At 40.7% G+C, this 16497-nt stretch overlaps 1 pseudogene; it reads left to right on the top strand.

The window, feature by feature from the left end:
• The first annotated feature begins 450 nt into the window (after positions 1-450).
• LOC127493772 (U2 spliceosomal RNA) lies at positions 451-549 on the top strand (annotated as a pseudogene).
• Positions 550-16497: the final 15948 nt, after the last annotated feature.

A 16497-nucleotide genomic window follows, 5' to 3' on the forward strand; every position in this document is an offset into this window, starting at 1 on the left:
TGGCGCCGGCCAACTTCCCCAACCTTTGATCTATCACATGGGCCTTGCAAATTCTAGTCTCTGACTGGTGGCTGTGTGATCTTGAATCAATTATCTAAACTCTCTGGAACTGAAATTTCATCTTGATAATACTAGATTGTGCTAGAGAAATTCTGAAGACTTTCCTGGACCTAGTGATCTTCTTTTGTAAATTCTAAAATTTTCAGTCTTCTTTCATATCTTATTTCTTTTACCTTCTAAATTCATTTAGATTTCAATTTTTATCAGTGTTGCCTCCACAATCTCTCTCATGCCTAACTTCTGTCAATCCTGCTCTATCACCTTTTTAGAAATTCCTCTAATTAGTTTTTCTTCAGTTATGACATCTACCATCAGATCTTTGGCCATTGAAGTGACTCTCTAGTCACTTTTCCTATTTCTCTGCTGTTTCTTCTTTTAGTACATTTTGTGATCGCTTCTCAGCCTTTTGGCTAAGATCAAGTGCAGTACATTTTATGCAGTACCAATTAAATTATCCACATTTTCACTTAATTTTTATTCTTATCCTTTGTCCAAACCATACTCTTCTTTCCAGGCTAATCCAAATAATAGACTGTTCTTTAGTTTAGCTTTTGATTTTTTAAAAGATTTATTTATTTATTTGGAAATCAGAGTTATACAGAGAGAGGAGAGGTAGAAATAGAGAGAGGTCTTCCATCCGATGGTTCACTCCCCAATTGGCAGCAGTGGCTGGAGCTGCGTCAATCCGAAGCCAGGAGCCAGGAACTTCTTCCAGGACTCCCACGCAGGTGCAGGGGCCCAAGGACTTAGTCCATCTTGCACTGCTTTCCAAGGCCATAGCAGAGAGCTGTATCGAAAGTGGAGCAGCCGGGTCTCGAACCGGTGCCTATATGGGATGTCGGCGCTTCAGGCCAGGGCGTTAACCCGCTGTGCCACAGCACCAGACCCTAGCTTTTGATTGTTTTCTGTGGAAAAATTTAGTAAGTCATGTCAATAAACAGCATCATCACACCATTTTGCTTCAATTCAAAGTTCATAAAAAATATTGGTGCTTTTGTCAGGATGGTTGATATATATGGAACTAGAGTGTTCATAGGTCAATTTTCTATTTTTAGAGAGACTGTTTTCTATATACACACAAATTTGAATGAATTTATTAGTTAATTTCTTTGTGAAGGATGCTAATAAAAATGTATTATTTGGTGACCTGATATTTTTTCCATCACATACACATAGTCATTTTTTAAAATGTAGTTTAATTCATCTGGTGAGTTTATGCATTTACCAGGTATATCTGTTATATTTTTCCATAAGGTTTGTAAACACACAATCAATAATTAAGGAATAGCTATCAATATGTTTTCAAGTAAACTGCTGATTTTGTGTTACCGTGTCATTTAAATATCTGAGTTGCAGTTCTGGATCTTACTTACTTGTTTCTTCTTTGACCAAAAGATTGATTTTGTAAAAGTAATTTAGGTGGAATCAAAATCCAATTAGCTTGGCAGTTCTATGAACCATAACATTATTTCAGCCAATGACTTGAGTATTAAAAACTCAAGTCCTTGCTTTCTCTCTTTAGTAGTAGTAGAGAGAATGATTTTAAAGAAAAGAAAATGGAAGGAAGAAAGTATTTCCAAGCATCTATCCTTCCAGGTATTAGACAGAGTATTGGATAAGACAGCTGGAGATGGATACAGTCTTTAAGATGTCATATGATTTCTGTGCAATGATTTCCATGTTCTACGTGGCAAGGAGAGTAGTAGATAAGACGCCCATGTGCTTTTGGTGAGCTTTAGTGATACCACATTCTGCAAAGTGAAGATACCATTCACTTTTTCTGATGCTGTTGTTGTCTAATAGTATGCCACATTTTAGTATACAATATTTTTCTGTTATTCTATTTACTGACCTAATTGTAACAATCTGGTAAGCCATTTAAAAATGTGTCTTGAAATATTTGAGTTCAGGTCCTTGTTTCATTGTTTATATATTTGTTTTATATACATATAAATGTGTGTGTATGTGTGTATGTAAATACAGGTATGTGTGTGATACTATAATGAAAGCAATGATTTTTCTGGGAGAGATGAATTTCTCTAACACATTTATAAGCAATTGCATTCTCTCTATGAGGTATAATATGAAATCTATTTGGTGAAATCAAACTCTGTCATAACCCTTGAATAACAAATGTTGACTTGCTACCGGACTGCTGAGTACCAGAAGGTGCTGAGAGGGTGGCACAAACAGGGAGGATGGGGAAGTTCAGTAGCCCTTTCTCCTATCCCTTGGTACGCCTTCCATTTGGCTGCTCATTTGTATCCTTTTTAGTATCCTTCATGACAAGCAAACAGATGTAAGTAACTATTTCCTGAGTTCTCAGAGCCTCTCAAGATTAATTGAACCCATGAAGGGGTAATGGGTAGCTCTAATGTATAGACGGTTGCTCAGAAGAATAGGTGACAACCCATTGCTTGTGATTGGCATCTGAAGTGGGGGGGTTGTCTTTGGGTCTGAGCCTGTAACCCATGGATCTGACATTATATCCAGGTTGACAGTATCAGTACTGAATTGAATCAGAGGACACCCAGCTTGTGTCCATTGGAGGACTGCTCCTCCTATCCAGTCACAAAGGTGTGCTGTGAGTGTGTGAGCAGAACAGGAGAAAGCAGTTTGTATTTTCTTCTCATTGTGTGCCTCTCATTGGCCTCAACATCCTCATGGTTCTTCAAGCAGTGCATTGCTCAGTGAACTTTAAAGCAAACAAATAAAACAAAACAAAATTATGCCTGTTGTCAATAGTAGTGCTAAAATAGGACCATGGATTAGGATACTTTTTTTAGTCTGTAAAAATATTTATACAAGAATTAAATACTTTCTAACTATATAATTTCCTGACTTGTACACATATTTTTTAGTTTTTTTTTTTAAAAAACTTGAATGTTTTTAAAGGGATCTTTCACATTTTTAACATTGATTATTAATTTCTCCTTTCCTGTAAAAATCAAAGATCATTGACTTTGTTTGGTTACTAATCTGGATGTGGCAGAATTTGGCATAACATAATGGTATTTGGATACTTAAAAATAAAGGCTCTTAAATAATATTTAATTAAACAAATCTTAAGAATAAGAATTTAATTTGGAATAAATTATGTAATGAGAGGGAACTAATACTTGGGAATAAGAAGTGTTTCTCATTTAATGTGAAAGAGAAGCAGAGTTGGCAGAACTGACAGTAAGAAGGTAGGTACAGACAGGATGGTCACATGGGATTCCAATACATTGCATTCCATGCTGTTGCTTTCAATGAAAAATTTGTGACTTAATGAATTTTCTGTGGAATTATATAGATTGCATTTCTACTTAAGAAGAATTATATGGCTTGCATAATAAAAATGGCAAAATAACATGATCATAGTTATAGTGTATTGTTTGTGGTCTTAGTACATATTTATAAGGCTAAGATTAAGTCTTATTCATTGAGGATGTGTAGATAGATGCCAAACACCTTACTTTTCTTATCTCATTCAATTCTCAAGACTATTTTATCACACAGACACAATTTTTCATCCTGCCTGTCGGCCCCGGCAGTGGCCTTGCCCCTCCACCACTCTTCTCCATGCATGCTACCTGGCTGCCCATCAGCAGCCCCTTGTTCCCAGGCTCATCCTTTGTGCAGAGGAGCTTTAAGGCACCTTAGTCCTGTAGCATGATTTCTTTCATGCACATCCGTTGAGTTTTCCATGACATAACTGTGAAGACCAGCCCTGCTCTTAGTATCAGAGAATGGCTCCTTTGCACAAAGTCTTGATTTTGCTTCTTTCTGGCATTGCTTGGCTGTGTTAAAGCATGTCCAGGGACTTTTGCACATGTCAGTCTGAACATACCATAGGCATCTCTAAAAAATACAGTCAGAGAAAACTCCTTATTTTCCCTAGGATCCCTCCACTCTAGCCACAACAACTACATATAAAAATTCCTTTGCCCTTTATGGATTCCTTGATCTCTGATGGTTATCACTGTCTAGGACATCATCCAACATAGTAGCATTTCCATTGACCACCATATCGTCATAGCTCTAATGTCATTAGAATCAATAAATGTTATCTCTGAAATGTCTCATATCAAGGCTATAGACATAAGCCCTGACTTCAATTCCACCTTCCCTACCCCCAAATGCACCCATTCTTCACAATATAGCTAGGTTGATTTTCCTAAAATACAGGTCCGATGATGTCATTCCCTTGACTTAAAATCTTCATTATTGGTTGTAGAACAGAGTAAGGCTGACTCAGTTTTCACAATTCACCTATGTGGCTGCATACTATGACCCCATGCTTTGAATGTGGGCACACATTGATAGTCATGCCTTGTTCTTTCCTACTCTCTGCCACTGTTCTGCTTCCTAAGAGCATGTGGGTGAACCACCACCCAACTTTCTGGACTCCAATGTCACTTCCTCTGTGAAGCATCCCTGGGTCTTACTTTCTCTTTTGTTTCCCTGGTAGGGTTGATCAGACCACAATTATATTTCTAATGTTTCACCTTATTAGATATTTTGGTGTCACCTTTTTCAGGGCCCAGTAGTTTCATGTTTAATACATGATTAGATGAGCTAAACATCTCATGAGAGTGGCTTTATCTTATCACACAAGACAAGGCAGGGGCTAGTAGTAATAGCAGTTAAGCCCCAGCTTGTGACACCAGCATCCAATATCAAAGTGACGCTTCAATTCCTGGCTGCTGTGCTTCTGATCCAGCTCACTGCTAATGTACCTTGGAAGGCACCAGAAGATGGCTCACGTAGACCCCTGCCACCCACGTGGGAAAGCTGGATGGAGTTTCAGGCTTCTAGCTTTGGCCTAGCCCAGCCCTGGCGATTGTGGCCATATGGGCAGTGAACCAGTACATAAAAGAGCTCTCTCTCTATCTCTCCTTCTCTGTCTCTCCCTCTCTGTCACCTGCCTTTTAAATAAATACATACATAAATACATACATACATAAATATTTAAAAAGAAGGAACATGTGAATAATTTAAAGAGACACAAGGCAGAAGTGGTGAGTATGGCACTCAAGATATTCATTAAACTCACTCCTAATGCAAAAGACTTTGAAACTCTAGATGTGGTAAAGCACAACTGTGATGCTGTTTTCTCTTATACTGAACAAATAGACATTGTAAGGATTAATTTTTTTATTTTACCAAAAGATGGGACACAGAGTTATTTAATCAAGCAGCTTTCATCCTGTCTTTTTAAAATCAAGTATATAATCTCCCCTCTCTGGCTGAATGAACTGCTTGAGAGAAATTTACACAACATAAAGTGTCTAGTGCAGTATGTGGCACCAAGTGGGTGTGGCAAAGTGGAGTTCACAGGGAGTGAGAGTGGAGAGGGAGACAGAGACATAACAGCACCCAGCGAGAGCCTTGATGCTTGATGAAGGCCCATCAACGATGAGGATAAACCATTCTGAAATGTGCTGTTATTCAATAGCAAATATGTAATTTATTTTAGAAATAACTCACCAGGGAATTCATTCTGAAAAGTGAATTATGTCCGTACATGTTTTGGCATCATTATTTCCAGGCTTCATTGTTTTCACAGAAACACTCGGCTGTGTTTGGTGCAGTGATTTCGGCAGAAGGGCCCAGGAGGTCCCTGGCAGGGGCAGTCTTTGGTTGGTGGGTGATGCAGCCTTACAGTCACATGGCATGCTCTGTCTTTCACCCAAGAACTTCTACTTCACCTGTGTTATAAAAGGAGGTTTCTATGTATTTGTTTGAAGAAAGTCTCCTAACTTTCAAAAGTTTTTGAGATCCCTGATTTACTGCTTATATCTCATTTTATTTTTATAGATGAGGAAAATGAGGCTTAGAAACTTCAGGTGACTTGTTCCAGACCAAACACCTATTAATGCAGTAGCAACTACTTAGCAAATTAGTCTCATTTCCTTTTTGTGAGTGTTGTTGGCTCAGTCTGGACAAGGATACGGCAAGTTACAACCACAAGGGGAACAGTGAGAGGAAGAGAGTGATATGTTAAGAACTACATTAGAGAGTGTATGACAAGGGCTTGTGCTTTTTATGCAAAATGTGAAAACAAATTAAGAGCTCTTCCTCCACTTTGTCCCTACTAGAAGGCCGCTCTTAAATATATGAACTGCATTTCCTTCCTAGAATGCTCCCACAGGCTAAAATTGAAGTACTTGCATTGTTATACACTTTTATATATATAATATATATTATGGCTTATATATTATATAGGTTTGTATATTATGTATGAAAATACTATATATGAAAAAATACATATGAGAGCACTTCAATAAGTTCCTTGGTGACAGAATTAAAAGATGTTTGTTTTGTAGCAAAAGAGCTTAAAATCCATGCATAATCTTTTATAATACACATTTTCCATGAAGGCCTCTCATACTATTTTGATGGTGAGATTGATATAACATTTGAATGGTTTATAAAATATGATCATGGAATTTGGAGAAGATTCTTTGCAGAAAATGTCCAAAGGTTCATTAAGCACAGGCTTTATAGATTGGATTTGCCTTGGGGAAAGAGTTCTTTCACCTCTATGATTCAATTATTCTATCATTGCTGGAGGGCTGGGTGTGACCAATAGCACAATAGAGATAGTGGACAGTAAAAAGTTTCAAAGATCATTAAGTCACTTGGTTATGATCAAAAAATTAGAAAATTAGTTTTAGATGAAAGATCAACACATTTAAAAGAGGGAGAAAGACACTACAGTGATCATCAGTGAGTGAATGGGAGGAGACAGGTTACAATGTAGAGACAGAATAGGAGATTCTGGGGCATCTTGCCAAGGGGAGCTGGTCCCATTCAACATCAGAGACTAAACAAAGTGACATAATGGTCTAATCTGAAGTTCAGGAATTAAAAAATAAATTAGAGAATTAAAGTAGGAAATTCAGACAAAAGAAGCAACATTAAAGAAAGACTAGATTCTACAATAGGAAAAAGATTAACAATAGACCAAACAAGAATAAGGAGATGCAATTATGATTGAACAAACTTCCGAAAATGTTAAGAGGGAAAGACTATTGCAAAGGAGAAGATATTGAAAAGCAGAGTAGAAAACTCATGGGTGTTTAATGGAAAATGAACACAGAATAATATTATCAGAGGAAGTTGTCCATGAAGATGTCCTAGGCAGCTTACCAGGTGATGGCAGAGGAGTAAATAATACAGTCATTAATATTGCAAGATTAAGCTTCTCTCTTGTTTTGGGGGGAATTAGAACGAGTTCATGCAGAATAAAGCAATTACCACACATGAGCTCAAGTTAAGGTTTCCTGCCTCCCGATGGCATGCATGGCTTTGTGCCATGAAATCAGAGTAGACAAGACTCAGGCGTGTCATTGGAATTCCAGCAACTTGTGAGCTATGCAATTCAGGGCAGAATCATGCTTTTTCAACTTGAGGAATGAATTCATGAAGGCTTAGATTTAACATAATGGGGATTCTCACATAAAATAAAACAAATTGGAAATGGTTATACTTATGAAAAAATGTTTAATATCTGTGTGTATGTGTGTGTGTGTGTGCACATGCACTCTGGTGCAATAAAAATGGACTGGAGCATGAAGTAATTTAACCGTTTAAGGATACAATTGTTTCATTAATATTTAGGTATATCTGATTAAATATTCATGATGCCTTGCCTTTCCTCCTTGTCTAACAATGTTGCATTCATTGCCATCTGCACCAGCTCAGCACACGGGAGGTCTCAATTAGCCATTCAGACTCACAGAGGACTCTCAGCCAAGGGGCCCTTACCCTGCAATGGACTGAAAACAGAAAACGAGTTTGTCCATTGGCATAAGCAACAGTGAAACAGACTTGCCCTGGGCTGGGATTACAGTAGATAAGAGGCTAAAGGACTATAGCCCTGTCAGGAGCACCGAGAGGATGGTTTCAGAACTGTCTACAGAGATACACAGAAGGCTAGTGAAAAATCCCTGCCTAAGGTCCACGATTCTGTAGGGAACAGTACTCAAGGTATGAAGAAGACTAGAATCAAGGCCCTTGACACCTAGCCCCATGCTCCTATATGCTACTATTAGTCAGGGCAACAGATAAGCTAGCTTGCTATCCTAATGAAGAAATCTCTAAGGTAGGACTGGAAGAATGTGCTGCAAAGGCAGTTACATGTCCCAGCACTGCTAGTTATTGAGTCTCTTACTTTTCTCTCTTTTGAAAATTTATTTATTTGAAAGTTGGAGAGACACAAAAAGAGATATAATGACAGAAAGAGATCTTCCATCAACTGGTTCACTCTCCAAATGCCCACAACAGCCAGGACTGGACCAGGATGAAGCCAGAATTTTGTTACTCAATGCAAGTCTCCCACACTGGGGGCAGGGACTCAGGTTCTGCACTCTGATATGGGAAGTGGGTATCTCAAGTGGTATACTAACTCCCGTGGAAGCACCTGTCTTTTTTCAGTAGACCTCAGTGGCAGCAGGAGTTCATCTAATGTTTGGTTACCTGCTCTGTGCTTATCTGTCTTTTATAGCGTAAGCTCCTGGCAAACTCAGAGTATTAGTGTTCACTGTGGTATTCCATGAGGGCAGCTACAGTTCTAGCTAATAAATACAGAAATTACTTTTTTCAATAGTTTAGCCTTTGGGGAAGCTAAGGTTTGATATTAGATGATGGCATTAAATATAGCCAGACTGTTCTATGCACTGTGTAAATGTAGATCCACCATAGAGTGCTTACATTCAAAGCATGAACATTGTTGTCCTTTATTATAAATAAAATGCTTTTTTTGTTTTGACTAGACTCTCCTGACACAGGATGAGAGTAACATAGAACCATCACATCTGTGGTGGCAGAATAATGGCCTCCTCAAGCCTGCCTACATCCAAATCCCCAGAACCTGTGAATAGGTTACCTCTATGGCAAGAGAGAATTTTTGGAACTGATTAAAGTGAAAAAACCTTGATGAGGGGATTATTCTGGAATATTCTGGGCAGTTCAGTGTAATCACATAGATCCTCAAAAATGGAAGTGGAAGCAGGTGTTTGGCCTAGAGGTTGTAATGCCAGTTAGGATGCTCATATCACATATGGGAGAGCCTGAGTTTGATTCCTGGATCCGCTCCTAACCATAGCTTCCTATCAGTGCAGATCTTATGAGGTAGCACTGACAGCTCAAGAGATTGGATTTCTGCTGTCCATGAGGGAGACCTGGATTGTGTTCCTGGCTCCTGGCGTCAAGCCTTGAGCTCAACCTCAGTTGTATGCATTTGGAGAGTGAACCCATAATTGAGAGCTCTGTTTTTCTGTCCCTTTCTGTCTTTCTGCTGTCTTTGGAATAAACCAACAACAGCAATACCAACAACAGCAAAAGGGAAAAAAACATAAATGAAGAGGAAGTCAAACAAGTGGCTCAGAGAGCTGCCACATACTCGCTGGCTATGAAGATGGAGAAAGAAGCTAAGAGCCAAGGAATGTGAGTGGCCTCATTTCTACCAAGAACGATGGAGCGGGAGTCTCCCCCAATTGTCCAGAGATGAGCAAAGATGGCTGACACCTGAATTTTCATCCAGTGAGATTCATACTGTATGACCAATTTAAGGTAATAAGAGCTAAAATGCAGTTATATTGTCTTATGTCACTAGAGTTATGATAATTTTTCAGGTCAGTCACACATAGCTACTATGGCATCCTTGACTAGCAGGCCACACTACCCACTGAGCTTCCAGATCCTCTAAGTATTTAACAACACCGGGGCAGTACTTAGACATTTACCAGTGGTCAGGATGAAATCAAAGAGCAAACAAAATGTCCTTTCTTCTCCTCAGAAGGAGGCATCCCATTTTCCTTTTTGATCCCCGTAATTTGGATGCTCTTTGATGTCCCATTTGGTTGAAGTGGGGGGTCAAGACACATAACCCAATTTTTAATTTGTATTATTCAGTTTGTTTCAGCAAATGTCTCCAGAGCTGTGTCATGTGCAAAGTGAAATCACCTACGCGCTGTGTCTTTAAAAGCCAGGGAAGTGCACAGAGCAGCAGCAGCAGTCAATACCAATTTCCACATCTGGATCAATACCATCGGATGGCTCTGTAGCTGCAAAGATTGTTTCACACACATACTCAGGGAAAGGGAGGGCCAGGGAGAGAAAGGGAATTGGTTTTAATGATTTCATGGCTCTGAGTATTCCCTCTCTCCCTCTTTTCTTTAAAAGAAATAAATACATAAAATTAGAAACCAAATTTACAGACCTGTCAGTCTGCATCAAACCCAGCTTCTTTCCCTGACCTGTCACCCAAAGTGGCATCCAATCTAGCAAATAGCCTAATTCTTTGTGGGGGGTTGTACGTACTGAAGAATAGAAGTGATAACACTGTCTGGAGTGATGCCATAATAGAAACGCCTTGTGTTTACAACAGGCCTCTCCTCGAGGACTTTCTAGGCAGTTTGCTCAATTTACAAACAGAAGAACAAGGGCCAGCAACCTGTTCAGCATTGCCCACGGAGATACAGCTCGCGGATTAACTTCCAGCTCATATCTCTATGCAAGTGTTTGGACGACGTGGGACCCCACGTTTTCCCGAGCTTCTTTCAGTGCAGCCTGATTTTGTAGTTCTGAGTGATGGAGTCTGGTTCCTAAGTGGGACTGGTAGCTGTTTTTCACAAGGCACAGTTGTTGGATCTGCCAAGAGAATGCAGCCACGATTGAGACAGCACTGCAAGGGCAGCGAGCTGACGCCATTAGCTTTGCTGGAAGCTTTCCCAGTAGGTCAGGGTCTCAACCATTTCTCCTCCTGTGAGTGGGCACAGCTTTGCTTCTTCAGCGTCCCTGTGAGGCCCCAGCGAGCGCGCCCTGCCGCCACACAGCCCATTAGCTCACCCCCAAAGCAGGCTGACCCTCACTCAGTGTAGGCAAACTGATCGTCAGGATGAGCTAAACAAAGGCATAAATATGTCTCCTCGGGGCCCTGACATAATGGAGAAGCTTAATCCTCCGCTTGGTAAATGCCACAGCTACAACCGTGACCGGCTCGATCTTTAGCGCTGATCAAATGACTTTCAGGGGGTGGGGACGTGCGGCCCCAGCTGGACAGCCACAAGGTTTTGTGAAAGGCTGACTTCTCTGGATAGCCAGGATCAAGGTCCTCTTACGTTTTCTTCTACTCTGCAGTTTAGAAAGTGTTGTAGTATACTTGTTGTCAGGGACGCCACACAGCAGCCCCGTGCACTTCGGCCTTTTTCTACAGCGAGGCTTGGAGAGAGCTAGTCTCATGGGTCGGAAAGGTATCCTGCTGAAAGGGGACTAGAACTGTGGAGCCGGGGATCCAACACACCGGCTAGCCCCTCGAGTGTCAGGGACCGGACAGGACCCGAGCAGCAAAGTCTGGTACACTCCTCTGTGATGCAGTCTGCTTCCATAAATAGAAGCAGAATCACAGACTACTCAGGTCCTAGCTGCCTGATTAAAAATAGGCCGGCTCTCCACCTGGACGTCAGCCATCTGTGCCTGGGTTCACTGCTTTGCCACTGGCTTTCCTGCCTTCTCTCTGCTGCCTGTTCCCCTGAAGGGCAGGCTTGAGGCAGTCAGTTGGCAGGGAGAGCCCTGGACAACAACATGTTTCTGAAATTATGGTGGCTTGCCTTTAAGAGCTGGTAAATCCCCACTAAATTAATCTTTGCTCAACAAGATTTGGGAGGAGCACAAAATGTCGAATAACCATGGAAAACACCACTGCAACTTTGTCAAAAGTCTCCCTGCTTCACTCACCTTCTCCAACTGCCTGCACTGAATTTAATTCTTCCTGATGCTTCCTTTATGTTCACCCGGATACGGCCTAAATCAATGAATGCAATTAGTTTGATTATGAAACTACAAAATCAAATAGAGAAAGCCCCCATAAATCCTCCAGTAAAGCACCCAACAAAACAAAATTTTCTGGGCAACAGCTACATGGGGAATTTTAGTCATGGATTTCTTTTTGGGTTATTCCGAGGCTCTCGCTTAAGACTAACCAGATGTGTTCTTTATGAAACGTTCACCGGAGCACAGCGTGTAGACCTCAAAGGTCTCTGGTCAGGGAGAGTGAGCAGAATGCTGCTTTCCCAGATCACTGGTCTGTCTTTCACTGTCCAGAGGCCACTGTGTCACCCTCTCTCAATGCAAGGCGATTTCCTCCTCAGGGACGATTATTTCCAGTTATCACCTCCAGCCTGATTGAGGGAATTATGTTGGTGCTACATCATGAGTCAGAATTTGCAAGTGCTCATTTTTTTGTTGTTGTTGTTGTTGTTTCTGTGAAAGAGTTAAAAAAGATGTAAGTCTTCCATCAACAATCAGATAAATGTCCAAAGGGAGGTATCCAAAAATGTTTGTTTAAAGAATGTCATTGGATGGCCATCAAATTTAATGGTGTGGCCAAGGGGTATGTATGGGTATCTGGTCCATGTCAGCACACAGACCCCCAGGAGAGATCCACACAAGATGTATTATTTTCTGTGTATCCCTCGAGGAGCTTACGAATGTTTTGTGTGTGTGTGTGTGTGTGTGTAACTGGGAATGATAGCCATATAGTTTAAAATAGCCATAAACAGCAAAACACCAAAGTAGCCATTACAAAGAAAGAGACACAGCGTGTTTACAAGACCTAAGTTAAAAAGTGCCCCTTTTTCCTGGTGGTCTGAGGACTTCCTCCTGTTTCCCTGTGGTTTCTGGAGAGAGAGGCAGCCAACCTGTAACATGTCATGGAAGAAGCTCACTTGCGTAAGTCTTGCTCAACAGCTTGGCAGTACAGGCATCTGCTTGGATTGATGGGCAGTCTAATCCTGTCCTCAGGAAAGGAAACAGAGTTGACATCAGATATAGATAACATCCCTCAAGGTTTTCCCTGTGTATGCCAATTCTAACTGGATACCATTATGACACACTTGGTTAGGGTCACAGTGTAACTTCTATGTGTTGTACATTTCGTTTTCACTCATTCCATGAAATTTATTGAGCGCCTACTAAATGCACAGTGCCATGTGCATAGGCGTTTATTTAATTACATCTTGCATCATTTGGCAGATTGATTTCATAACCACAGATTAGTTGGCTGGGATTCTGATTCTAATTTTGCCCACAATTTGCCATGTGGCAATGAGTTAGGCACCCTCCTTCTGTAAGACACCTCAATTTCTTCCTCTGTATTGTGGAAATAATAATAACTGACAGCTGCTTAGAGATGTGCCATGATGATTCAAGTTCAAGTCAAGGTAAAGCTTGTGAAGTTCAATTATTTCACCTTCAAAATGCCACTCTGAGATTGGTACAAGTGAAGATTTGTTTTTAATTTATTTTGCAAAAGTTTCAGGTTCCTCCAGATATTTTCTTTATTTCTATATTACTTTTTCTAATTTAATGGCTGCTAGCTGGATTTCAGGTTTCAAGATCAAAGTCATTAACTTGGATTGAGTTCTCTCAGTGATTTTTCATTGGCAATGTAGAAGTTAAGAACTTATATATGCCTGAAAGGTGGATGAACATGAATTTGAGGGAACTGAATTTAGATCTGAACTTGAATTTGGTCTCCTGACTCTAGTGCTTGTTACATAGTATAGGGAGAATTTTGGTTACTTGTGCAGCAATTTGCTTTGTTCTATAGGAACCTCTTTATATTATACATCACATTCACCCATGCACTCTTAATGGGCAAAAACACACAGATGCATTGACCATCAAGTTGGCAGATGCCATCACCAAAGACTATCCTTCGTATAATCGGTGTGATAAATTTCTAACTCCCAGCTAAAGCACTGTGTTTGTGCTTGAGTAGGGCAGGGCTGAAGCATGTTAGTAAAACCTTAGCTGGCTTGTGAGAGCAAGTCAGATGACAGAGTTCTTGAGGCTAAAGCAGAAGTCAGTTCTCTTGAGGTCACAGAGGCTGCAGAGCAGGTGGGAAGAGGCAAACTGTGAGCTGAAAGAGGTTAACTTGTGAAGGCCAGAAGCCCTAAACCACTTCAGTAATTACTTTTCATAACTATGAGACACCCTCTCTAGTCTTCAGCTATTGAAAACAATCAAATGCATGTGGTTGTTGTGCAGAGTCCCTGAAAGCACATGAGGCTACCTTAAAAAGTACATGTACATGGAATTAAAAGATAGGCTTCTCTTGGTGTAAAAAATTTGAAATCTATTCATATTTTTCATATGCTCATTTCCATGAGCTCTTAGATCCTTCTATGTCTGGAATTTTTAAATAAAGATTTATTTTTTTGAGAGACAGAATCACAGAGAAAGAGAGGGAGACAATGAGAGAGGTCTTCCATCCACTGGTTCACTCTTAAATGACTGAAATGGCTGCAGGTGAGCCGATCTGAAGCCAAGAGCCAATAGCTTCATCTGGGTCTCCCATGTCAAGCATTTAGGCCGTCTTCTACTACTTTCCCAGGCAGGGACCTGGAACAGAAGAGGAGCAGCTGGGACACGAAACAGCACCCATGTGCCATGCCGGCACCACAGGGGAAAGCTTAACCCACTCTGCCATAGTGCTGGTCCCTATGCCTGGATTGCAAATATTTTTTTTTTTGCATCAAAACAAAGAATTGTTTAATTTCTCCTGAACTTTTCTGAGTACTCCTCTATATCACATTGTTTTCTAAACTATAAGTAGGAAGAGGTGTAAACAATGTTACCAAGGGAGAGAATCTTGATCATTGCTATCCAGAAAAGTCAGTCTTTCACAAAACCTCCTGTCCCTCCATTTGAGGTTGTACATCTCTACCCTCTGAAAGTAATTTCATCAACTTTGAAGACTGAGCTGGTCTTGATGGCAGCTGTGGCATTTACCAAACTATGGGTTAAGCTTCAGCATTATGTTGGCCCAGAGGAGAGGTATTTATTCCTTTGGCTCATCCTGATGATGAGTTTGCCTTCTTCTGGGGTGAGCTACTGGGTTTCTATGGAGGTGAGCTAATGGGCTGTGTGGCAGCAGTGCATGTTCTCTGGGGCTTCAAAGAGGACTGCAGAGAAGCAGGGGGTAAATCTCAAGCCCAGGAAAGGAGGGACTTTGCAGCCATATTGGGAATTTGGTATGCTTTTTGTGTTTGTGATTTAGAATCTGCTACAGGGTTTTGATCAGGTGAGCCATGTAAGACAGAAAAGAAAAAGGTGATACTAGAAGATAATTTGTTTGGTGTAAAAAATATTTGAAATCCTTGCATTTTGTTTCATAATACACATTTCAGCACACTTTTTGAGGGATCCTTGTACAAATTTATAGTTGATTTAAATCTATGGGTTGAGATGGGATGACTTTGGGATGATTAAAACTAGAAAAGAAAAAAAGAAGCCCGTGGAATGATTTCTGGCGCATTCCAACAATCAGGACTCAGGACAAGTTGAGAGAAGTAGGGAAGGAGACTGAAGAGAGTGGTCTTCTAGGTAAGAGGCAAGGAGGAAAATATGGTGTCATGGAAACCAAGTGATAAATTCTAGATTGGATTAAGATGGCATACTAGGGAGGGAGCTTGCTGCTCTAGTCTAGGAGAAGGTAGTTTTAAAGAAGTGGAAAGAGTGCAGTCTCAGGGAAGAGTTAGGGATAAAACAGCAGAGGAAACTATGCAAATTGGAGAGACAGAGTGGACCTATGTGAAGGGTGAGGACATGCACAACTCAGGAACCCAGTAGCCAAGAACCTCCACACCAACTTTGGAGAGTGAGGTAAGACCAGACTGAAGCAGCCCAAGCCACTGATGAAAAAGCTGCAGGAAGAGCCTAGAGGGAATCGTCTTGGAGCCCTGGGGTGGGGGAGGATAGTGTACCTGCCAAACTAGTGGAGAAAAAATAAAGGCGGGAGCACATTTTCTCTCTTCCCAATTACCCTGCAATGGCGGCCTGTAACAAGCTGATAGAGGGCAGTCGCCATTTTGGACATATGTAACAGCTGTGCCAGCTCATGTTCATGCCTAGCAACCAGACCAGTGGTGACTCCTAAGTCTAGTGGGGAGAACATACAGAAATCAACAAACAACAAATGCTGACAAGGATGTGGGGAAAAAGGTACCCTAATCCATCTTTGGTAGGAATATAAACTGGTAAAACCACTATGGAAGACAGTTTGTAGATACCTCAGAAATCTGAATATAATCCTACCATATGACAGCCATCCCACTCCTGAGAATTTACCCAAAGGAAATGAAATCAGCATATGAAAGAGTTTTCTGCACTTCCATGTTTATTGCAGCAGCTCAATTCACAATAGCTAAGACATGGAATCAACCTAAATGCCTCTCAATTGAAGATAGGATAAAGAAATTATGGAACATTTACTCTCTGAAATACTACACAGTGGTAAAAAATGAAATCCAGTCATTTGCAACAACATGGATGAATCTGGAAAACATCTTACTTAGTGAAATATGCCAGTCACAAAGGGACAAATACCATATGTTCTCCTTGATCTGTGATAACTAATAGAGCACCTACAAGGAATTCTGTAGG

Source organism: Oryctolagus cuniculus, chromosome 7, assembly GCF_964237555.1.
Source record: "Oryctolagus cuniculus chromosome 7, mOryCun1.1, whole genome shotgun sequence".
NCBI lineage: Eukaryota > Metazoa > Chordata > Mammalia > Lagomorpha > Leporidae > Oryctolagus > Oryctolagus cuniculus.